The sequence below is a fragment of the Haliaeetus albicilla genome, chromosome 2 (genome assembly GCF_947461875.1).
Source record: "Haliaeetus albicilla chromosome 2, bHalAlb1.1, whole genome shotgun sequence".
Classification (NCBI taxonomy): Eukaryota; Metazoa; Chordata; class Aves; order Accipitriformes; family Accipitridae; genus Haliaeetus; species Haliaeetus albicilla.
Window position 1 is genome coordinate 64829429 of NC_091484.1, and position 25713 is coordinate 64855141.

The following is a 25713-nucleotide window of genomic DNA, read 5'->3' on the forward strand; positions in this document are numbered from 1 at the left end:
TGGGTCCGAAGTAGCTGAAATACTGAGTCTGTTAGAGTGAAAGAGGCTCTTTATTCATAGACTGTAAAGCCATAAGGGATCCTTGAGATCATCTAGTTTATCTCCTGTATAACATAAGCCTTGCATAAATGCCTGTTTGAATAAAGCGTATCTTTCAGAGAGCTTTTCACTCTTGAAAGCCTCAACCGATGGGGAATCCACCACAGCCCTTGCATGTTCTTTTAGTGTTTACAATTTACAGCCTGAAGCCTGTTGCCAGTTGTCAGCCTAGATCGCACCTCTCCTGTTTCCAATCTGCTCATTTCCTCTGGACTGTGACCAAGTCATGTTTTTTATTTTTTCTTGTACAGTAGATAGAACAAAATACAGAGTAGAATAATTGGATAAGTTTTGAAAAAATGTTAGTAAAAAAATTAACATTTAATTTCTGTGTAGTTTTATTAAAATATATGCTACTAAGGTCCTAAGACTAATTTTCAAGAATTACTGTAGAATGTTAGTGAAAAGTATTTAGGTGTGTATTTGTTAAAGATGCAGGTAGACCCCCAAGGGCATTTTCAGACAGGCTGGTAGGCAGCTGACTCTGAGACCTCAGTGCCTTTGTAAACGAATGGGTCTTTGTGATTTCACTTATTTCCCACCAGTCCAGCAGGACTGGAACAGGCCAACATCACGTGGAGGTAGTAGTGTAGCTCTGAAACTGGTAGAGCTGGATTGGCATCCAACTGCTCCCAAGCACAGGATCCTGGCCCCTGAAGTTGCTTTTCACTCTCTGTCCTTGTGCTTGAGACAGGTGTGTTCAATTGTTCCCATAGTGTTAGGAAGCTTGCAATCATGCTTCATTAATTTGCTGATATTAAGTTCCCATGTGATGCCATTAAAAATCTGTTTCTGAAGAACCGAGGATTTTATGAGATGAATTTGTAGCGTGATATGGAGGTGAAAGAAATACAGAAGTGGATATGTAGATGGCTTAACTTTAGCTAAGATCTTGCACGAAATCTTTTGGATAAGTAACAAATCCAATAAAAACGCCATTCATTTCAAGCAACAAACATAGAATTAGCAACTACAGTTCCAAGTAACATAAAAATTTATGCCTTTTTACAAAAGGTGGGAGAACTGTTTACATATACTTAGTTCCTTTCCATCCCTTTAAATATATGCAGCTGTTACAGCAGATCGTCAACACACATTCACAACTTTGCGATAGTATTCTTGGAAGTGTATTTCCTGTAAGCCAGAATATGGATTTACATAGGACTAAAAATTTTTCACCAGTTTTCTTACCACAGCATCCTTGAAACAGTTATTACTTAACTCAAACTGGCATGAATGCTTGGTAGGAGTTTAATTTAAAACTGAAAAATAAGATATCAATAATTACTATCACATGTCCCTTAAGAATTCCACGAATTTATCTGTGCTCCCTCCCCCTCTTTTTTACCTAATGCTGGAGAACTTTCTAGGTTAATGATACTTGCAGGCATAAATACTTCTCCCAAGGCATCTACTTTTCCACCTCAGCCTGGGCCCTGCAACTATGTGGAAACATGCCTTATTGTATGAGGTAAAGAGGAGAAGCAGGGTAGAGATGTCCAAGACCCTGTTTTTTTAGGATTGCCATCCTGGATGACTGGAATACCCTAAGGCTTAGCCAGTTACTCAGAAGTTATTCTTGACAAAAATCATAGTAAGTTAAAGCCAAATAAAACTACTTATTTACACAGTTGAAAAGAGGTAACATGAAATGCGAAACATGCAAAAATAGGTGAACGGAAATGAAAGTAAGAAAAAAACACCCAACACTCATCTCTGCTGGGGACTCTGGTGAGCACTGAAGGTCCTTTCTCCCTGGATGAGTCATCTCTCAACCTGGTGGGTGCTTTATACTGGTCTTGGCTCTACAGTCGAGGTTCGTTTCGCAGAAGAGTCCCCTCCTAGGGGGCCACTAGGTCTCTTTCTAGCCCACTTCTGAGAGGGAGAAGGGGAATCGTTCAGGGTCAAGTCTCCCTTCCCTACCCCATCGGCTAGTTTTTGTTAATACAAGCAAGAAAGAATTTACACCCTTCTGCCAGTAAAATAGAATTTACAGCTTCCTGTAAATGAGTAGGTGAGTTTAGGATTGGACCTCTACCAGGTAATCATGGACATAGTTCTGTTTTCCAAAGAAGCCAAACCAACTACCAGCAGCTCACAGGAAGTTGAAAGTTCACATCTTTTCAGTTAAATCATAACCTCGCCCATGGACAGAAGTTGCACCACTTTATGCAGATGTGATGAGTCTGTGAAGTGGCACCAGGAACCGATTGCTCTGATATTTTGGTAATGAAGTGTGAAGAGTCCTGTAAGTGCTTTTCCTTGTTATATGCTGTGTTTTTATGAACAACAGAATGTAAAGGATTCTTTTGACCAAAAGAATGTTTATTGGATGTCCCCGTGTCCCCGTCCCCCCCCCCCGAATTAAAACAGACCCATGCTAAGCACTGATACAATAAAGCATAAGGAGTTGGAATAGCAAAAGGCATCTGTTTCCCTGGGGTATTAGATCTCTTAGGACAAGGAAAAAATACTTATTGGCATATAAAAAGAAGCGAGCACTTGATTTTACTTACAAAGTGAAGCACAGATCCTTTAACAGAATCCATGTGGTAGGTTATTGTATCACTTGACTCTTGTCCCAGCAGTCGTCTTGTGAATTCTAGAGGTCACTGAGCCAAGTGGGCTTTACTCTGCGTGCCACTCTATTATTTTATATTGTATACTAAACCAACAGTATTCCCTTGCTTCTCAACAAGCCGCTAAATAAAATCTGTGTTTACTTTCTGAAGCTGCCAAGTTAGGCAGAGTTATAAATAGAAAATAATTCTGATGGAGGAAGCGGGGTGAGGTTTTATTGGAGAGGTTATCTTCCCAGTGGGTTTTTATAGCGTACTTAGAGTCATGTTTTGAGCTCAGGCCTTTAGTCACATTCCAGGCTGATGCTTTGAAACCGCTTGTCGGTCTCTGAAGCGAAAGAGGAGTCATACGGCGGTTGTCGTGTGCCATCTAGTGTTCCTCGTGTGCCATCTAGTGTTCCTCGCGTGGAGCGGACTTTCTGGGGGGTGGCCCGAGTTCTCAGGGGACGGATGTCCCCCCGGCTCCAGCCTTGCCTCCTGCGCAAAACCCGCTTGAAGGGGGTGAGGCCGAGCGGCCTCGGTGCCCCCCCCCCGCTGCTGGCACCAGGGCTGCGACAGGGAAGGAAGAAAGGGAACGGCGGGGGGGAGAGCACTCCACTGGAGGAGACGGGGCGGAGGGGACACCTCATCGAAGCCTCGCCACAACCACCGGGAGGGGGGTGTGCTGGGGTGGTGCTGGTCTCTTCTGTCAGGCGGCTGGAGATAGGACGAGAGGAAATGGCCGCAAGTTGCGGCAAGGGATAAAGCGATAAATATCTGAAGGTCAGATATTAGGAAAAATTTCTTTACTGAGAGGGTTGTCAGGCATTGGAACAGGCTGCCCAGGGAAGTGGTTGAGTCACCATCCCTGGAGGTATTCAAAAAGCGAGTAGACGGGATACTCCAGAACATGGTTTAGTGGGCATGGTTGACGGTTGGACTCGATGATCTTGAAGGTCTTTTCCAACCTAAATGATTCTATGATCCTATGGTTTAGTGGGCATGGTTGACGGTTGGACTCGATGATCTTGAAGGTCTTTTCCAACCTAAATGATTCTATGATCCTATGGTTTAGTGGGCATGGTTGACGGTTGGACTCGATGATCTTGAAGGTCTTTTCCAACCTAAATGATTCTATGATCCTATGGTTTAGTGGGCATGGTTGACGGTTGGACTCGATGATCTTGAAGGTCTTTTCCAACCTAAATGATTCTATGATCCTATGGTTTAGTGGGCATGGTTGACGGTTGGACTCGATGATCTTGAAGGTCTTTTCCAACCTAAATGATTCTATGATCCTATGGTTTAGTGGGCATGGTTGACGGTTGGACTCGATGATCTTGAAGGTCTTTTCCAACCTAAATGATTCTATGATCCTATGGTTTAGTGGGCATGGTTGACGGTTGGACTCGATGATCTTGAAGGTCTTTTCCAACCTAAATGATTCTATGATCCTATGGTTTAGTGGGCACGGTTGACGGTTGGACTCGATCTTGAAGGTTTTTTCCAACCTAAATGATTCTATAAACCAGTTCTTTCAGATTATAGATAGATACCATGGTTTAAGGATCACCTGCGTGTTGCACTAGAATGTAACAAGGATCACATCAATGCTGTGACAGTCCCTGAATTTGAAGAACAGAAACTTGATTTAAATCAAATGAACTGAATGTCCCTGTGTGGCAGCTGGATATAGCGTAAGGCTGAATATAGACACAGTGTAGTTCAGATCCTCTTTTGGTACTGTGTGGGCCTCGAGGCCAGGGGCCCTGCAGGAGATACCATCCTCACAACAAAAAGAGTGGTCTACATACTTCATCTTTAAAAACTATTCTGGTTTAGCATGTCTCACTTCCAGTATGTCTGTTTTTATTGATCCAAAAATAACTAAACTGAATACCTTCAGATGGGTGTCACAGTTAGTAAAAGACTAATTTTAAATGGTGTAAACAAAATACGGCTGGAGAGCTGAGAAACTTTCAGAGAATGCAGTAACACCAAAGTGGTTTGAACTTTGCCACGGTTATAAAGAAAAGTCTGTGAAAATTTGGAGAATTGAATCCACATGGCCCAAGTCTTAGACAACTAAACCTTGGAGGTCATCATTTAGCTCTGGCATTGCTTATGTGAGTTTTGTGGATGACCACAGGGCAAACATTCAAAACCATACACTGTTCTGTGCATTAATGAGGAAGTGAGGTGTTGAGAAAGGGAACATTAAATGGAACTGAAAATAATTGAATTAGAGAAAGAAAATACTATTGGGTGTAGGGAGGGAAGGAAGCAGACCTGAGCAGCAAGTCTAAGTTCAAGCTGGATTTTGACAAGCCATATTTTTATCAGGTCCCTTTGTTCCAGTTTAGGTAAATGTAAATTATTTTGGAGAGATATTTCTTTCCAAAGGAAGGTCAGCATAAGGAAATGTAGATAATGTAGAAAGAAAGACAGAACTGGTGACTCATTTTCTGGGTATTCTATGGTCTTAGGTAAAGTTCAGAATGAAAAAGCTTATTATTAGCATGCTTATTATTATTAAAATGCTTATTGTTGTTAAAAGAGAAGTGGTTCAAGAAGAGCAATTGATAGAATCACTAAGAAATAATTGAACTGCCTGACGTTAAGAGTGTATGATAACCTTGGTTTTGGGGTCCATCAGAAATCCAGGACAATCCACTGTGCGCATGCAATGAATCCATTACACTCAATAAAAGCAGTAACTGAAAATAATTGTGGTGACTACCACATGTGAGAATGTTTCAGATTTAGAAGCTATCCTCATGGGCAGCACACAGCCCCAAACAGGCAATTTTACACCTTCACAGCAATGACATCTTTTAATTCAGTTGCTTTTGGCCCCTACAACCTCTGCTGATCCTCTTTCTAATATTGTAGTACCTTTTTCTCCCAGTACTTACCTCTTTCAGTAGTTAAAGCAAAAAGTTAAACAGGCTTTGCAAAAATTGATTAAAAAAATCAATGTGCTTGAAGTAGCCCAAGAGATATCTCTTATAGACAAAAGAATAAGTATCTGCCTCCTTTTCAAACCACTTGTGCATTCTTTGGATTTATATCAAAATCCTATCGGAAATTCAGGATTCTTTTTCTCTTAAACATAGCTTCTCTAAATCATGGACTATGTCTCTGACTTTTCCAATTAGTTTGTTATTGACCAGAATAGCTAGTCAAAGATTCATGTGTAACCCCTGGTCCCCTTTGCTGCTTTCATGATCCATCGAGTGAGTCACTGCTTAGTAATTTCTCCCCTGGAAGTCAAACAGAGGAAAACCTGGAGATGAGTTATTTCTTTCTGAGAGGACTCCAGATGAATAGGTGATCATCATTAAGCCTGTGCAAAGGGCAGGAATTTTCCTTGTCATATCCTGTGGATTTTGATTGAAAAATGGAAGTAAAAGACAGCAGAGAATACCAGCAAACTCCACAGTCAATATAGCGTGTGAAAGACACAGCTTTACATTGGCACTGTTACCCAAAGGCTGTTCCCAATATCAAAGGGAATTTGTGAACTGTGTGTGTAGATTTCCCCAAACTATTACACTATGTATTCCTTTTTTCCCCCTTTTTCCCCCCCTTCCCCCCCCCCCCTTTATTTTTTTTTGCGTGTGCGTGTATGGTATGCACAATACAACTAACAGCTGATGGGGCTGGGCACATCCTCCTATACAATGTTAATAATGGGGAAAAAATAAACATTGCACACAGCAGCATAAAATGATAAAGCAGCCAGTTTCCTAATGAAAGATGAGATAAAGCTTGGGTCTGTAGCTCAGGAAACACATCAGCATTTTCATCACACACAGCCTGGAATGCTGGCTATAAACAATAGGCTGGCAACACAAGGGGAGGAAAGGAGAGAATTACTTAGTCTAAACAATTTATCTAAGAAAAAGTTTAATGAGCTACTTCTATGTCTCAGTACGAACATGGGGTTTTAGCTCAAATGAGTAGGTTCTTCAAGGCAATGGCTAGAGGATCGTTAGCAGTGGTGGAAGAGAGAATGCTGAGAGGGTTGTGCAGAGGAGTTTTGTCATCACTTTGAAGAGAGGCTGCTCCATCCCGGAGCTCCACCCCATCCCAAGGAGGGGAAGGGTAAATGCCTAGGAGGTTATTTATCCTTTCCTCTGACCTTCCACATTGTTGGGTCTCAGTGATCCTTCATTTCCTATTTTATTCTCTCCAGCTCTGAAGATGCTTCCACAGAAGAGAATGCAGGATGTTAAATGGAGAACATTTCCAAGGAAAAGAGCACTAAACCTCTCAGGATGAGTTATCATTGCCAGTCACATTTGCTTGAGAAGTAAGTTTCTCTCTTGGACAAACATACATAGAAGAAACCATATGATAAAGATCTTCAGAGCTCTGTAATGTAAAGCAGGACAAAGGCTGCCCAGAGTCTCATTTATGTATTTTTATTATGCCAGAGCTTAGCAGCCTCCATCTTGGAGCTGGACTCCATCATAGCAGCCCCGGTGATGAAATGACAGGCCCTGCCCCAAAGTCTGCAGAAGCAGTGGTGGGACACACAGCAAAGGGATATACAACCAACCAAGGAGTAGAGCAAGTCAGCTGAGATGACAGCTGCTGCCCTTTGCCGATCAGCGGGATTTAATTTGGAGAGAGGTAACAGGCCTGGAGCAGACAAGTAGATCTATGAAGTGATTGTGAAAAAGATGAATTGGGGCTTGCAGGTGAATCCTTCAAGGATTACCACAGTTTCCTGGGCTTCCATCTTCTTTGAGATAGAGCTTTTACAGTGAGGACCAGGAGGCAGAAACCCACAGTAAACACAGTATAATTCCTATGGCAATCTTGCAGGCATATCAGAGACACCCCAACAAACCTCCTTGTTACAAAAGCTGGATCTGTAAGGCTCCCGTCCGTCTGATTCAATAGGAACCTGCCTCCTCCAGGTAGCAGAGAGTGGAGGGAAACGCTTATCCCCTGGCGTGAAGTGAGGGTACCTACATGCCCAAACTGAACCCAGGGACAGCTCTTTGCTTTGTTTTCAGGATATATAAATGGAGATGTCTCGATTCCAACTGTCTTTCCTCCTTGGAAGGCTGGTCTCATTTCTGAGTGTTTATCAGGGGAGCTGGAGGAAAATCAGAACTATGACAATATTTGAATAGCTGGCAACCTTCCCATGCTTTCGAATGGCTTTTAAAACATAATGCTTGCGATGCACGTATTGCTAGGTAACACTGAGGCTGAAACTTTAATTTCAAGGTAATTAAATTATCTGTTCCTCACCATCAGGATTTCAGTGACAAGGGCTAAGGGCCCCTGAGAGCTAGAGATCACAGTAGAACAACTGAATTGCAATTTTGGAAATTTCTGGAGTTCTGTGCATGTTTATACACTTACTATATACCAACTATTTGTTTTAAGGAAGTGGAGTCTGGAATGGAAACAATGGGTCTGAAGTCCTTACTAAATTGCCAGAAAGTCAGTGGTGTCATGCCAATTCACAGGACCAAGCCAGGTAGTTTGAAAAATATCAGGGAACTGTGAGGAAGCTGAAGGAGTAAAGAGCTTTCCACTCGGCCTTTCAGGGGCTGCTCCAAAGGTGCCCTATGCCTCCACAGGCAGCAGCCTCCTGCCGTAGGAAAGCGGAGTGCGGCTGTCCTCGTCCCACCTGCAGACTTCAGGCAGACCCTGCTGGCTTCTCTGGGGGCATACACAGGTTGCACGTACGCCCTTAAACTGACTTACTGGATGATTCAGGCCTTTTCTTTAAGTATGTTTAGGGGAGATGGGAGAAAAAAAAAAATAGAGTTCCTTGGAGATGAAGTAATGGCAAATAACTTGGAGATAGAAAAGGGACGCCAAGATTTAGACCTCAGCGAGCCTGCCAGTGGAATAAGCACTGCTATGTGGGATATGAATAAAGATCCTCTCAATGCATAACACTATTTTATGATCCCTCGAAAGAGGAAAACCGTCTTGCCAGTACAAGAATTCTCATATCAACAATATTGAATGTTTCAACAGAAAAGCCTTGATGAAGTAAAAGCCAAGAGTATTAAGGATGCTGAGGCCTATTTTTCCCTGCTTTTAGAAGCAGCATCTGTTGGTAAAAAGAGACGCTTTGTACCAAAGTTTTTCTGGCTCTAAATATCTTAGGAAATATTTTCTAGCTTGTAAGGAGAATTCATATTTCAGGACAAAAGCTTTGCCAAGGAAACAAACCAAGAAAGTATAGAATTATGTTCTAATTTGGAAGGTTGTGATTGTTCTGCCAGATGGCAGGACTTTTTACGGTGCCATAAGATAGGCTAAACAGCAAATACAGGAATAGCAGAATATGGCTTACAAATTAAGTGTTATGGAAATCCATCAGCTCAAAACTGCTTAAAAGTTTTAATAAAAGTATGATTATCATCTCACAAAGTAAATAATGACCTGATTTAGATTTTAGTGTGTGCTGAATGTATAATTCTGACCAGATGACATTAAAGATGGAAGTGCTTTTAGCATATGTGGCATACAGAAATATTTCACCAAGATTCTTCTCCTTAAAAAAAAACCCCAAAGAACGGTTCTGCCTTCTGTCTCTCCATCAGCCCTCCCCAGGCCCCATACCCACCACACACACTCCCACGTAAGAATTTGTAGCAAGATGTCACAACCGCTCCAGTCACTCTGCTCCAGTGTGAGAGTATTTTATGAAAAAATAATTAAAGACATATATTGTCACTGTGGTCTAATGGAGCTTGTGATCGTTCTCAGTTGAGCTTAATGAGATAGTAAACAATACTTTTGCCTAAATGCAAAGGGGAAAAAAGCAATAGAAAGACGTAAAAAAAAAAAAAAAGGCAAAACATATTAGAGAAGAAAGAAGTAAAATGTATAGCTTGCATCAGCTTCACTCCACAAAGGGTCAACATCATGAGCAAAGTTGTTTTTCTTACCAGATAATTAAGCTGAATACATTTTTGGGGATGATTCAGCTCCAGGGACTTTTATGTGGTATTAGGCCAGATTTTGATCACCTGCCATCATTATTTAGGCAGTAAAAAACCTTGTGAGTGAGCATTTAGTGTTGGCAGGGGGAATTCAGACTGCTGAAATTAGGTGCATAGGCTTCTGCAATCACTGCAGGGACGGAGTACTCCTGAAGACCTATGTAGAGGATGTGAATGAAATACTTTTTCCATTGTTTAAATAGCGATCTTAGTATCTTATGTAGGTTGATATAAGGCTCCTGCATGTGGAACAAAGTGCTCTGAGAGTAGCCAACATCAAACACTATGTCTTAGGATGTATCTGATGGTGAAGAGGTGCCTGACGCTTGGCTCTATTTGGAGTTGGTGTCTTGATAATTTGAAATTAAGTACGTATTGGTTTTTTGAGGGTAGGCGCCCAATTGCTGAGGATGTGATGTCATTTGCTTACCTTGGAGCTGCTCAGGACACTGCTCAGAAGCAGAGCATTTGCTAAGAAACATCTACCACTTCCCAGGCTGGTGCTTTTACCATAAGCCTCCAGGACAGTCAGAGCGAGGCAGTGTTGTCCCTTACTCCTACCTATGCAGAGCCACCATACAGCAGGAAACACAAGACATGGGGGGGAAGGAGCAAAAGAAAGGCTTTGAACCTGCCATCAGTCCTGACTGCGTGTTGTACCCAGTGACTCTTGGGAGGAAACACAAGTGGTCTTTGGCTCTGAACTCAACATGGTCCAAAGAAGTTGTTCTCCCCAAGGTGTGTTTTGAGTGGAAGGAATTTCTGGGCCGGGCAGTTCCAACATGCCGAGAAACACCAGCCCAGGGCTGCCCATAGCCATGCCGAGGTGACCCCTTCTCATGGCTGAACCCGATCATGCAGGGTCAGGGCAGGTCTCTACGGACCTTGGAGGCACTTGTTTGCCCCAGGTACTCCAAAGGAGAAATGGTGCTCATTTACACAACACAGCTATGAAGAAAATATTCTGGGGCCAAACCCAGGAGGTCCCTGAGGTTGATGTAGACATCTTCTTTGGGGTTTAGAGGTTGCACGATAGCCCTTTTCTCTTCCACAAGGGAGGAAGGCAAGAACTGAAGGTGCTGAAGAACCAGTGCATTGGTTTTTTTAAAAAGGGAAAACAAAGCTGATAGCATTTCCTTTGTAATTGTGTTTTAAGTGGCTTTAAGAGTGTCTTTCTAGTCATCTAATCTCTTATTGCCATAGTGTCTGAATGTCTAATGTGAATTTACTGCAATGGTTGTATATTTGTGGTTGAGTTTATTATTTAATGGCTCATTTTAAAAGGCCTTAGACTGTCATTAAGATGAGATGTGTGTGAATAAAGCCAGCAGGATCTGTCTAGCAATGCTGTGTGGCACTAAAGGGCTGAGAAAAAGAAAAATAACTGTAATGATTTGTTTTCTGAGTGCTAACTTTAACAGAGAAAAGTTGGAATGATTTGGGAGAAAGGACAAAGGAAATGAAAATAAGTTAAAGCCAGTTTTCAACAGATTAAATTTACATTGACCATTTTAGAGAGTTTTGTAATTTGTATTGTGAGGGAATCTGTTTCTGTGGCAGACTCCTCCTACATCTCCATGATCTCTGCTCCTGTCTGTCTGCCTGTGGATACTTAATTTTATGTGAATATTTTAATAGGAAAACACAGTGTATAGCTAAACCAGGCCGAAGAATACTTATGCAGCTCTCCTATATAATTTACAGGAAGAATCTGTGAAAGAAATCCTTTCTTGCTTTTCCTGCTTCTAAGTGGCTGGAATACATGTCTTTCTAGCCCCTGTTTTATTCAGAATATTTATGGATATGTTTACTTATTAATGAAATTTCTTAGAAGCAGACATAAGACCTACTTCCATTCTCCAACCCACTTACAGTAACTATATTAACTTTCTGGATTTGTTGCTTACTGGGAGACTATGAGTTCCAGGAAAAGATACGTGGGTGTTAACAGGGAGTGGGCAGGGAGAAGTATTTCTTTAATTTGTGTAAGGCAGTGCTTTTTCCATAACATTTTGGGCTTGCAGGATGGATACCACAGGTCTCCATATAGTCCTGGGCCTCTCCAGGACCTCTTTTTGCAGCATGGGAGGTAGTGGTGTGTCAGACCGTGTGATGCAGGATGCGTGTGGCACATGGAGTGGGGAGGGCTAAGGCAGCTCTGTGTCAGTCGGCAGGGATCCTTGCAGCATGGGGGTCTTCTGATCAGCCCATCGCTTCCTGCACAAATCCACGTGGCACGTGTGGTCACAGGGCTGGAGAGGGAATATGCGATTGTCCTGAATGAACTGTGAAAAAAATGTCTAAATGTAGCATTTCTGCTTGGTTCTAGCAGAACAGGTGAGTGTGCTGTGAAACTGAGGGTATCACGAGTGCTGGTTCACAAGCGACTGTGTATGTGATACAGTGCAGCCATACAGACCTTGGTGTTTGTGAATTAATGCTGAAATTTTCAGAATATTCTAGGGAATTTGAATAACTAGTCCCAAAGCACTCACAAGAGAGTTTTCTATGCTTTTCCTCCCAGAATGAATAGAAAATGTTCTTCTTTTCTATGTTCTCGTTATACACAGAAGTAAACCTCTTCAGAGCTGGTGAGTGTGGTGATGAGCTTTCCTTCCAGGGAAGCATAAACTATGGATGAGCTCCTTTGGGGCACTAGATAACTGAAACATATGAACAGTACATAGGCATATGTTGAGTGAAAACCGAACTTCATGGCTCAAATAATTTTCACAGGAATGAGCAAGGGGGCTAGGGCTTTAGTGGGAGAGAAAGCATCATGGAAACATGGAGAGGGGAAAGAGCCACAGAGGAAAAACAGATTATGGTGTAGGAAAAAGTTGATGGAGAGCTTTACAAGCAGAGAGTTGGCTGAAAGAAGGTTTGGAGCTGTGACAGAAGAACGTAGTTCCTCTTTGACTCTTGTTCTGTTCAGGAAGACAGGCAGTTATATATTATTTCTAAATGAGGAGGTTTGCATCATAGGAATACTTTATTTTCTCCCCAGAAAAGAAAAAAAAAAAAAAAGGTCCACATAAGACTCCAGTTTGGCTCAAACAGTTTAGGTCAAATAGATAAAAAATATTTATCAAGACTTTGCTACTTGTGTCTTTACAGTGTGCCCTTGCTGGGGTTTATCAATGCCAAGAGCATGTTATAATTCTAGAAGAAGGGAGGCAAGGGAGCCCTAATAAATAAGTTACAGGGAAATTTATGCTTCCAGCCACCTGCTACCCACTCAGCTGTGTTAATGCCTGGCAAAATCGAAGTCCCTGTGAGATTTCCTGTCTCCTGAATATTAGTTTCCCCTGTAGTAGGTAGATACCTCTCTAATGGGTTTCTGGCCACCTGCAGACCTGTCCAGCAGGGTAAATTGCATTGCATTGTAATGAACCTGCTTAAGCAACCAGGAGGAAAGTTGCTTCAAAATTATTTCCATAATGGGAAAAAAACCCCACCTTAATTAAAATATTATGCTCTTAAGTATCAAATAGAATGGTTAGAAAACTGAAAACACTTAATAGTATCTTGCCTTTTTGTCCTATCTTAAATGGTAGTGAATGTAGCTCATGATACCTATTGCAGGTCATATTACCAGGACATACTAAGTTGTGTGATCTGTGTAGTAAGACATATGGGGACATTGCAGGCATTATCTGGACATGCTGTTTGGATATTTTATTAAAATATGATTTCTAGACACTTTGTTATGCACCTGGAGCCTAATGTATTCATAGTTAATAAATTCTAATGGATATATAAATGTGCAAAGGAGGCAAGGTCAGTGAGAAGGTAGATGTGTCCCATAAATAGCACACTCCAGAGACTTTTGTGTATGAGATGACAAATTTCACCCTCCTTTCCTTTTCACCCCCCCCCCCCCCCAAAAAAAACCCCCAACAAACAACCCTCATGGGAAAAGTAGCAGAGGGATCCAATGGATATGTGACTCATGGAAACATCAGGGAGGAATGGAAAGCATAATAACCCAGTTTTTCACATTGCTGTGTGACTTGTCACAGAAAATGAAGTGGCAAACCCTGATCGAAAAGAAGGAGATTTTTCTGGCATGGCACAGGTGACAGGTAGGGGCAGCCATCTCTAACTGTAACAGCTGAGAAGGTGGTGTCTTTTCTGGAAAACCCCTGCCCTCAGGGTGGGGAGACGACTAGCCCAGCCTCACAAGCTAGTTTCTGTGCGCAAGCAACTTGGGGAAATCTTGGCTGACAAATATAACCTAGAAGGATAGGTTATACTGCCTTGTATTCTTCTATTGCAATTTTATTACTGTAGATCTCTGTTTTAATCTGTGTTACAAAACAAAACGGTCCTTACCTTTTATCCCTATCTTGTATAGTAATAAAGTGTTTCACTAGTACCAGGTAGACACTAGGTACTGTAATCATTACGATTGCTGGATTTCTCCCAGAGTACCACACACTGTAGGCATGGTTACCAGTCTCCAGAGTCTGTAAGGTAGCATCCGTGTGTCTGCAAATGCATGCTGTAAACTGGTAGGTTTGACTGTCTAAACTGGAGAGGAGAATTTTCCAGGATCTGGATCTGGACATCACTTCATTTGCATTGTGATGCAGGCTGGAATGCTCGCCTGCTCCGGTGACTCTCCTAGCAGCCAAGATTATGGGGTGACTCTAGCTAGCAGAGATGCCCTGCAAGATAGAAAGGATGTTATGTTTCCAAAGAGGAAGCTATTTCGCTGCTTTTTCCATAATCATAAGAAAGTGAGAAGAAAGGTTGGAACTATGAGCTCTCCTGACCCTTTCATGTGGCAAAATCACCTTATGACCATGGTAAATACCTGCCTCTTCTGTGTGTTATGTCATTGCACTGGAGCTTTTGCTTTTGAGTTTGGCTCTGCTTGAGTAAATAATGTGATTCTGTCCTGGGCTCACCATCCTTCTATCTTCTCTTGAGTTTTTAAATGAACCTCTGCGTTGAGGCATTGCTCACTGGGCACATACAGTCAGCAGTTAGTGACAGCAATTACAAACAAAATCCATGCCAATTCCGGCTTTGAAAGTTAAAATACAGCAGCTTTTACTACCATTTTTGAGTCTCTGCTCCTTTTGTGATCTTTCTACAGCTACATGAAATGTGGTTAATTAACCTGCCATCACCTTCTTTTCTGTGACTCAGTAGTCATACTATCTTTGTATGCTGAAGTTTTTCAGTGATGTATGTTCCTCCCTGTGCTGACATTTTATTTAACCTCTTCATAATCTACTAAATTAATCCAGTTTTGCATGATTTTTTTTTTCTTGTATGCTGGTATTTCTAGTGGTCCTGGTCTTTCTATTAATTTTGAAGGAGATATAACCCACATTACTATAAGGTGACCCGGATGGTCATTTTTCAGTTTGATTCTTAGCTCTGATCTGGACTTGGCCATGCTTTTGTGGAATGTAAGGCTTCTCTGTCTTTGCAGAATATACCTTCCAGTGGGAGTTCACTAACGAGCATTTTTTTTTTTATTAGATAGTTTATTTGTCTGTTATCTTAAGTTTTCAATGAAAACTATAAAAGGAGAAAATTTGCATTTAATAGAGAAGCTATGAAAAAACTGAAGCTTGAAAATGTCCTCCAGCTTGAGGCAGCTTTAGGATAGTGAAATTAATAAGTAAAATTTAGATAAAATGGAGAAAGATAGCTACCACTGCAATGCAGTGAAATGGAATTAAGGAGTCTGAGTGATTCTTTCTTGTAAAGGTCAACATCATTGACTGAATTTTTGTGAACCTAATAAATTCTAAGATATGCTATAAATAGGAGCATCTCAAGGGCAATACTTAAGTCATTCAATTGAAAAATGGGACAAAATAAATAGTAAAATGATAATGAGAAATGGCAAATCAAGTTAAAATGGTATGTTTAGACCTGGCTTTCTTGATAATACAATTTTAAAATGTTACCAAATCAATTCTTATTTATAATGCGTTTTGGAAAGAGATTAACTGACTTTGGATACAAACCAGGTTTCTACACAGGTTTTCAATAATGCCAACACTATATACATTCATCTATTTTTAAAGGATGTCACAACAATGAAAGTCTCTATTTACATATTTACAATTTGATATGAACTTTAACCTGTATATTCAACGTTTTATGAGAAAAGGAACTGAAGTTTTACTGTGTTACATTCACTATAGAATTACAACATTTTATCTCAATTTTCACTGATAAAAGTACAATTTATTAGTAAGGAGGATAATTAGTCACAGGCTTGTAATAAATTTTGTCAAACTATTTTTTTTCTTTATTAATATTTATTCTTTTAAAATCAAGAATTCAGGGAATTCAAATAGTTAATGCCCTGTAGGAGATCAAATTAGATGATCACAGTGGTCCATTCCAGCTTTAAACTATCTTCATAGCTTTGTAGCAAATACCCCCCCAGTTGTATATTTGTGTATAATTTTTATTTTTATACAACGAATCAGACTTCAGACTGGTGTTTTCTCAGGAAGAAGAATGTCTGTAGTCAATGCTCAGCATCCAAAAATGTCCTGTTTTCAGCTCCATCCTGACTGTAAAAGTTCCTGTTGTGTGCTTCGTCCTGACTGTAAAGATGTCACTGTCCCAAGAGCACGTCACACTTCAGAGATCAAGTTTGTCTTTGATGTAGTTGGGCTTGATCAAGTAACTATATCCTCAGGAGATGAGCAGGAGCTGGAGAAGGGATTTGAGCTTCTGACCGGCGTCTGCATCAATGTAGAGGAGACAGCTGCCTCCTGGCCTGGCTGGATCCTCTCTGGGTTCTGCCTCCCATCGAGGATGCACTGGCTTCACCAGCCAGCCAGGTACACGCTTCCCTCCAGCAAAACACAGGCTTTGAGCTGGTGAGATGGAGAGTGAAAATTCAAACAAACTGTGGCAGCCCTAGGTCTGTAGATGAGTATTTTCTAAAGTTGTCCCTAACAACAGTTTATGTAATATTTAGCCACTTTCCTGAGCTAATGCTCACTGAACAGAGTGGTGAAGGACAGCAACCAGATCATCTCTGTAAGCTGAACTGTCGCATTAAACTACATCAGAAGAAAAATGGGAGCCTGTGGACATACCCCCTTTTTGGTTTTGAGGTCTTTTTCGTTCCCCTGTCCTTCAGATAGATATACAATACTTCCAAATTAATGCATTTTGACTACAGCTTCAGCCTTCTCCCACTGGTATGTTGTCTGCTGGGAGCACACACAGCAGATCAAGGTAAAGAAATAACAGGAAAGCATCTGAGCATAGATGCACAATAACCAGAGGCACTCACAGAGCAAGTGGTAAGGTCATAGAGAAGTCACAGGGAGGGCAGAACCTAAAAGAAAAAGGGACCAAAACAGGATACATACACACAAATAATGCGTATAGCATCTCCATCTTGTGTTCGAGGTGCTCTGCCCCTAACAAAGAAGAGCAGTGTGACTCAATGGGTAGGAACTAAAGGATAAGAGTAGCAGGTAATGCAGCACTGTGGCCCTGGGCCTCTGTAATTCCTGCCTAGCAGAAGTCAGGATGGTGATGGATAGCTGCTCACCCAGGCCAAAAGGATGCAGGATCCCAGCAGATGTGCAAGGTGTAGCAAAACACCTGAGAGCACTGTGGGGAACAGCTGGAGCAGCTGTGGGTGTTGCAGGGTCAGAAGACCAGGACAAGCACCTGGGAAGAAGTGAGCCAGGTGAGGAGCCGTCTCTGCAGCAAATTACAGAGTTAAACTGGCCCTTCTTCCTCACGCTGGAAACCTCTAGCCAAGCAAATATCTTTGAGCTAAGGTTGTGAGTGAATTATACTTTCCTTCTGTGTGCCAAAGGTCATATGAGGTGAACCAATGTTCCTTTGGGATCTTAAACTCTGTGAAATGAAGTCAAGGCAGACTGGGACAGCAAAAAAAGCGGAACAAGTTGTAATAGGTTAACCCTGGTAGGCACGGTAGGCAGCTCAGCCCCACACAAGCACTCGCTCACCCCCTGCAGCAGCATGGGGGAGAGCATCAGAAAGGCAGAAGTGAGAAAGTCATACGCTGCTACATCACTACAACAGACCCCAGATACCTCCAGACCCCCATGGAGTTTGCCTGTTATATACATCTTGCATAACAGGAAAAAACCCTTAGGAAATGGGCTTTTCCACTTTTGTAAACCATTAGGAAAACTCGTGGATTTCTTTGAACATCTTATGGGCAGTTTGCAATGAGATACTCTGAAGGAGAAAATAAATACTCAAACTACTAGTTTCAGTATGTATCAAGGAACTTAACAGCCAGACCTGTGCTCTATAATTATGGTATCCAAGATAGATGAACCTAAATAGTTTTTGTATAGATTTCTGAAAGATCAATATTGCTGCTTCTTTTTTAAGCTTGTCCTATGACATAGATAGATACATCGCTAGAAAAGTTATGTATTTGGCTGCTGCAGATGTGGGAGAATTTCTGACAGGTTCCCTGAAGATACTGAAAGAAACAATTAGAGCTTTCATTATATTCTCTGACATGTATGAGTTTAAGGTGTTACCTATAAATGTAGCATACTGGTTTCTTTTATAAAAGTGGTCTAGTTTTTGGAGGAAAAATAATCCTTTAAGTGTTAAGTCTTTGGATATCTAAACTTGTAACAAATAATTTGAAGGCGTATTGGTAATGGTGAGTGATTTCTTTTCTCTTTCACCAACCCCAGGAACAATAGAAGTTAAGGTCCTCATGGCTACGATCAAGACCTGCTCTTATTTCTGAGTCCTGCTATTACTTAACATATTTTCTTGGCTTCTGAATTTTAACAACAAACTAAAATGCAGTTTGAACCCACTGTTCTTTTTCCTTCATAAGGGGATTACAGAAGACCAGAAAACAATGTCAGGAAGCACTTGCATTTATTTTTAGACCTATTCGTTAATGGTTTTCCCTCCTCCCCTCCAGACAAACTCCTGTTGAAGTCAATGACTAAGGATTGCAAGACCTGTCCATTTCTTGTCATGCATTTTGCTTTTTGCTGAACTGAAGGCCTGGTGAAGTTCAACAGTTCAGTGAAGCAAATAGCAACCCCCTCCCCAAAGGGTAATGCACTGCCATCATAAAACTGTGATTGTGATTAAAACAGAAAAGTGATAGCTGGAAAGAATCTAAATGCACATTTCTTCCTGTCACTGTGTGGTTTTTGCACTTACTAGACAGCAGTTTCATGCATGCTGTAAATCCATCCATGTGCCCTGAGGCCCAAAGAGGCAGTCCTGCCTTTCTTTCTCTGCTCGTAGCCCTCTTGTCTCCCTTGAGCAGGCATTAACTGATCTGCCAGAAAATTTACCCTACCAAAAAAAGCACAAAGAACTGAAAGAACAGTTGTGGTCAGGCTGACTGTGTGGTTGCACAAGTGGTAATGGCAGTGCCAGCAATGGGGTGGGAACATGCAACCAGAGATGCTGGGATCACAGGATAACTCTTTCTTGGTGGCCACATAGTCTTCAGGTGGCTTAAATAATTTGTGAAAGCACATCCTGAAATATAGTCGGGTAGGGAGACTTAGGAGTTGGTGATGTGAATTACTGGGGAAGTGAATAGCGAAAGAGCATAGCCCCACAGAAATTCAACAGTAGATGCCAATTAAAGGATCAAAGAGCGAAGATTCAAGTACCAAAATTAGGTGATGATATTTGCAACAGAGAATGATTAGAATAGTGAGGTGTTAATATATGCAGCTGGAAGAGAACTTTAGAGAACTAATGGGTAAGGGTGAAGTAAAAATAATTCAAATTATATTTAATGAGGGAAGCAGGAAAGCAGGTTAGCACTGTTTGCTCTCTGAGGAAATGAGAAGGAAGATAAATAAGAGTGAATAGAGAAGATAAAAAAGCAAAAAAATAGTTAATGGAGGAAAAAAGAAAATCACTGATTTATTTCCTTTGCCTAATGGTATTATAAAAAGAAATAAGAAAAATATAATTATGACATTCGGGGAGTTTTACATTCCTTGATGATACATCAGTCTCAGTTCCAGCAGTATTTGATCATCTGGATGGCTATCAGTAGGTAAATCCTTTGTCAAAATTAATCAGCTTTAAGAAAGCAAGATTTAAAAAGCTGTTCTGTAGAGGCTCATCTGTAGCTGAGGTAAAGTTTGCTTTCTCTGGCTGTATAGCACCATATTTCTGCCAATATGTTGTGGAAAAGCATCTGGCTTATTCTTGCTCACAGGAAAGGACACAACAGTGCATTGCATTGTATGGTGAAACTACCGACTTGAGCATCTGTTGCAGTTAGGTAGGAATTTATTGATATATTAATACCAATGCCATATGGCATGTAGAGAGTTCCTTGCTCTTAAAATTCCTGCTATTTATATGGGGCTGATCAAACGTAACCAGCAATTTCCTCCAATTGTGCAAGTGTTACAATCTTCTGTATGTACGGGGAGGGTGAGAACCCTGAGACAATGCTGATGGCACGGAGGGAGGCAGTGCCAGAACCGGGAACAGAAAGAAAAGCTCTTGATTTCCTGGCTACGGTGTTTTGTATTAACCAACTACCTGTCTTGGGAAAAAAAAATGACACAAAGGTAACTGGGAGGTTCAAATAGCAAAATCAATGCACTCTGATAAATTTAAAATTATTAGCATGAGAAGCCAGTGGGAGAAATGTCAGGGAGGACTGAGCGCTCAGCTGTTCACACAGCATTTCTTGGAGGGGGATAAAAATCCTTCTTTGCAGACACACAAAGGTGACCCATGTGGCTGCAGACACTCTTCCACAGCTCATCCCTGTGCCCCCAATAACATCTCACACCCTGAAGTCCCATCTCTGAGTACCACCTGAAGAACGTATCTTTCTTAGTCATCAGAGGAGACCATGAGTTTCAAGTAGTATCCGGCAATGTGTTTGGCCGCAGATAGTGTAATACCATTGTTGATGTATGCACGCAATTCCTTAGTGTAAATCCTTAGAATGTGTATCTTGTTTTTTTCCACAGGCTCAGTAGCTGTCCTTATCTCCTGAGCAGCAGAAGGCTCCGCGGCTCAGACTTCCAGCAACACGGGCTGCCAGTGCTGCCTGCCAGCTGGGGAGCAAAGCAGAAGCATGGCAGCATTTACAAGGACTTCTTTCTATTTTATTCCACACGTTTCTTTGGAGATGGCCTGTTGTCTTCTCCACAACCTTGTGGCAGCTGGCCCTGCAGCAGAGGCCTCTCTCAGGCTAAGCCTGGTGTCTTCAGAGATCTTTGGTGTTTCTAGGCAAACAACCTACATGGACCTGAAACGCGGTCATCCACATTGGTCTGTTTGTCCATTAAGAAGCAGTGTGTGGGAGGAGGGAGAATAATTAACGTGAAACTCATGAGGCACTTTTCCTTGAGCTCTGCGTATATATTTATGGTGGTTTCCTGTCAGTGTGTTATATCATGTCTCTTAGGGAAGACAGAGACCAGTACAATGTACTCCTAACCCTCTTAGCTTCAATAGCATTACATGGAATGTATGCTTTGCATGTTTTAAAACACAATTTACGATCCAATTTGATCTGTCTATGGTCTGTCTAGAATTGGTATGTCTGCCACAGAATATTGTTATTAATATATAATTAATATTAATTAAGGTAGATTAGCAAAGAACCAGGAAGGCTTTAATGGTGTGTAGGTGATTCTGAAGAAGCAGAATGCCCGCAAAGAGAAATTTATTATCGTCTTTCCCACTAAAGGGGCTTGTCAGGTGTGAACACATCTTGTCACACAGAAATACAAGTGTAAAAACCACAAGCTTTAACAACAACTATATAAGCACCTGCGGATATGTATATATATGCATATGTACACGTGTGAACCTTATCAGAAATCTTAGAAGAAAAATCTACAGTGTAATTTCCTGTTTAGAAGAGAACTAAGGGGCTATCAGTCACGTATGATATATACGCACACAAATACTTTCAATAACAAAAAATCAAATATTATCAAACTAGAACAAAATGTTTGACAATTTCAGACAAAGTTTGCAGGAAATATTAGACCATATTAGTAATGTGAGTTGGGCTGCGTACAATTATATTACAACATTGGCACATTGATGTTTTTCTATGATTTTAGCTGAGATCTTAAATTTGGATCTCCTTGATTTTAAAACTACAGAAGCACTTCCTATTTCTTATAGCTCACAACTGAATTTACCTTGCTAGGTGTTGTGGTTTAATCACAGCCAGCAACTAAGCACCACACAGCTGCTTGCTCACTCCTCCCCCTTCCCAGTGGGATGGGGAGGAGAACCAGGAAAAAAGTAAAACTCATGCATTGAAATAAGAACAGTTTAATAACTAAAATAAAATAAAGTATAATAATTAAAATAATAAAAATAAAAATGTAATATCAGTAATAATAATTGTAATGAAAAGGAATATAACAAAAAGAGAGAAATCAGACCCAAGAAAAGACAAGTGATGCACAATGCAATTGCTCACCACCTGCTGACTGATGCCCGAGCCACGATCCGCCCCTCCTGGCCAAATCCCCCCAGTTTATATACTGATCATGATGTTCTATGGTGTGGAATATTGCTTTGGCTGGTTTGGGTCAGCGGCCCTGGCCATGCTTCCTCCCAGCTTCTTGTGCACCTGCTTGCTGGCAGAGCATGGGAAACTGAAAAATCCTCAGCTTAGGATAAGTGCTACTTAGCAACAACTAAAACATCAGTATGTTATCAACATTACTCTCACGCTAAATCCAAAACACACTGTATCAGCTACTAGGAAGAAAATTAACTCTATCCCAGCTGAAACCAGGACACTATGGTAAATAACCTTTACAGTGTTCAGAAAAAGGTAGTGAGAGAGAGTTGACAGCTTGTCAAGATGGTTGTCTCCGTGTACAGTTCTACAGCAGCTAAAAGTCCACAGTGCTGTTAGTGGTAAAGCAAAAACTTTTTGATTTTTAATGCATGTGAGCTGTAAATAGTATGCTATTATTGCATATGGGGCATTTGCTACAGAGCTGAACTAGTTTGTCTTCAGTAATCAATCTTCTGCTGTTATGGCTCTGGATAATATTTTTATAGGGTAGACTGTGCCACCTGACTGTGAGAGGTTTCATCTCTTGTCCTCTGAAGCTGCTGGTGTTAGCATTTCTCAGACAGGATACTAGACTAGATAGAAACACAGGAACTGCCAGGTCAGATCAGCCTGTAAACTTTGTGAAATATGGTAGGAATATTTTTAGCTAAGCCTCAGCACAAGTCTCACAGCTGCACCCATAATGCTGTGTGACAAAAATTAAGCTTGACTGCAGTTTCTATTTATCACGATGCAATTTCTCATCTGCAATAGTAATTTTTTTCAAACGTGGAGAATGATGAACATAGAATAATGTTCACTTCAAAATAGGTTTGCCAGTTAGAGAGAGGGAGGTTGTTTCCAGGTCTACACCCTTATGAAACACGACTTCTCTCATGCTCCAATTGGGACTGCTAAGTTCATCCTGTGAGCCCTCAGCAGTTCTCTGCCTTTTCCATGTCTTTTTCCATGATCCCTCTGGTTCCCATAAATACCCAGCAGACACTAAACTGTCTTCTTACTGAGTCTGGCTTCCATGCACACTTCTTGCACATTCCTACTAATGCATTTATTGACCTTTGGAGATTAAATGAGGCACAAGTAGCACATATAGCTTTTGGAGATGAATTCCTCTATTTTGGCTCTGTCTAGACCAGGGTTTAAATATTTGAGCTCACACTGAATCAGCTTAGTATTACTGGTATTAAAAAAATGTCAAACAGAACCTCTAATATCATTGTACTGACTTGATTGGTTTAAAAACTCAAGAGGCTTGTTTTTAACTGATACTTTTTTGGTGCTCTTCAGAATCTTCAGGTACAAAAGGTTCAGCTTTCCCAGGTTTTCTTCTCTGCGAAGAGAGCTGGAAGTGTCCCCGTGCAGTGTCCTGAGTCTGGCAGCTGAGCTCCTGGGAGAAATGCCAAATGTACGGGGCATGGTAAAATCATGAATTGAAAACACTACTAACTAGGCCAATCTAATTAATACCTTCTAAACCCAAGAGTTTACAAAATGAAGCATGTAATTAGAAGTAATACCAGTCCTTTGAAATCCTGGCCTTGAGAGGCGTGGATGTTATGTGGTATAACTAGAAAACAGGACTGGGATCATTAATAATATTCCTAAAAGAAAAGGCAAGGCAATGAATGGAAACAACCAGGCTCAGGAGTCTTTGATGGCGGTGGGTAGAAGTGCCTAATGGTCAGGACTCCTCGAGTCCTGTGACTGTGTTCAGTGAGTTGTGCAAATTGAGTGTGGGAGCCAGTATGAGGCAGCAGTTTCCTTGTGTCTTGGGCCCCTCTTTTACTTTTAAGCTATGAATCTTCAGCCTGAAAAATACATGTCCCAGTTCACAGGGATCCCGTGGGCTTTGAGTTTATCATCTGGAAGGTGCAGTAGGTATTGCTGGCAGGAAGTAGTGGCATCCTTTATAGCTTCAGTATGATTTAGTGGAGGCAGAGAATCTTTCCTGGGCTGCAGAGGCTCAGGCTCAGTGTTTGAGTGGCAGTGAACAGGGTCAAGATTTTCCTTTTGAGGGAGAAATTCTGTCGGTAGGATAATTTGGAGTGAAAATCACTGGTGTAACAACATTCTCTTTTTGACATCTCTCAGCACATAGCCTGCACTTGGGTTCAGTTTCCTTGAACTGACATTGTAATAAACTATGCACAGGAAAGCCCTGCCTTTGGCTATCTCTGCTGCAGCATCCTCTGTTTCTAGGATGCATGGAAAATCCAAGAAGATCCAAAAGACCACGGGCTTTTTCTCCTCTCTCAGTCCTTGTCTTTTCCACACCAGATCGCCTCAGTTCAAAGAGCTCCTACCTGCCTGGTCTAAAAGGGGAGCTTTGCCATTAACTTTCCCCGTGCAGTTGCTTGGCAACACAAGGTAAAGATCTAAACAAAAGGACAAAGAAAAATGATTTAATTCACAAGACAGCCTGAGCAGCTTTGGAGGTAGTTGCTCAGTAGTAGTCTTTCTGTGATTTGGCTTATGCTACGAAATGTTGCTCACAAAACAGTGTGACACCCCCAGTTATCACCGGTATGCTGAAAAAAACCCTTGTTGCAGACACACATATGGCTACAGAAAAGAGTGTTTCCAGGCTTGGCTCTTGCTGTCTGGGGAGGAGGTGTAAATAGATCAACAAAAAAATGCAGCTTGGTGGCATATGTTACCCCCGCCCCGGGGGCTCTGACAGAAGAGTCCTCAGCTATTCTGTGCAGAGTAGCACCCTAAGCATGTGTCTGCTGCGACCTCTCATGTCCCCACTCCTCTCATCTCTGGCCAGGAGAAAACATCGGGGGCCAATTCATTCACGTCTCCTTGCTGTCCCCAACGCTGGGTGACATGTCTCATTATGTACCGTGGTGGCACTTGGCACTTCCACTCAGTGCTGGAATGAGATGCAAGTCCTCACAAGGCACGTAATGTATGCGCTATCAGTGCCAAAGTGGAGCCTATCTCTTGTAAAATGGCTTTGATACATCGATAAATGGAGCTAGCTGACAAAAATTCCTTAACAATGAAGTATCATTTCAAAGCCAATATTTTTTTAGAGTGCTGAAGGTACAAGGAGCCCTAATGACTAACAGAGGATCGTTATGTATGCAGGTGAAAAAGAAAGATGACAAGGATTTTAAATCAATCTATCACATTATGCACTTACCTGCCAGCAGTGAGTTTTTCACCCCTTTCATTTTCCACTGCCAAATACCACAGATGCAGGCTGGTAAGCAGAGCATTTGGGGGCAGAATTTACATTAAAAATGAACCTTTTACATAAATTATGACCTCTTTTGTTTCCCTGCTGACTGATGCACTTTAGCTGTCACATGCCCATTGTAGAGGGACTATTCTTTCCCTGATGTGTGCATGTAATTCTCATTAACATCAAGGCAACTTACAAGTACTCATTTGGGAAAGACAGAACCCAAAGTGCCTCTAAATGCTTATGACAGGAGTGCCCAGACTGCCAGGTCCTACAAGCCACAACCCCAAATTTTCATCCGCCTGAGAGCCTCTCCCCCTCCAGCGTCTCCCT

General features: G+C 41.5%; 1 long non-coding RNA gene across 2 annotated transcripts in view; it reads left to right on the forward strand.

The window, feature by feature from the left end:
• Positions 1–25356, forward strand: part of LOC138684455 (uncharacterized) — a 43394-nt gene extending 18038 nt beyond the window's left edge. The window contains exons 3-4 of one of the 2 annotated variants that reach the window (XR_011323724.1): positions 20608–20840; positions 23487–25356. This is a non-coding gene — a long non-coding RNA (uncharacterized lncRNA). Of the gene's footprint in view, positions 1–20607; positions 21150–23486 lie in introns of those variants that run through there. The other variant, XR_011323723.1, reaches the window with a different exon arrangement.
• The last annotated feature ends 357 nt before the right edge of the window (positions 25357–25713 follow it).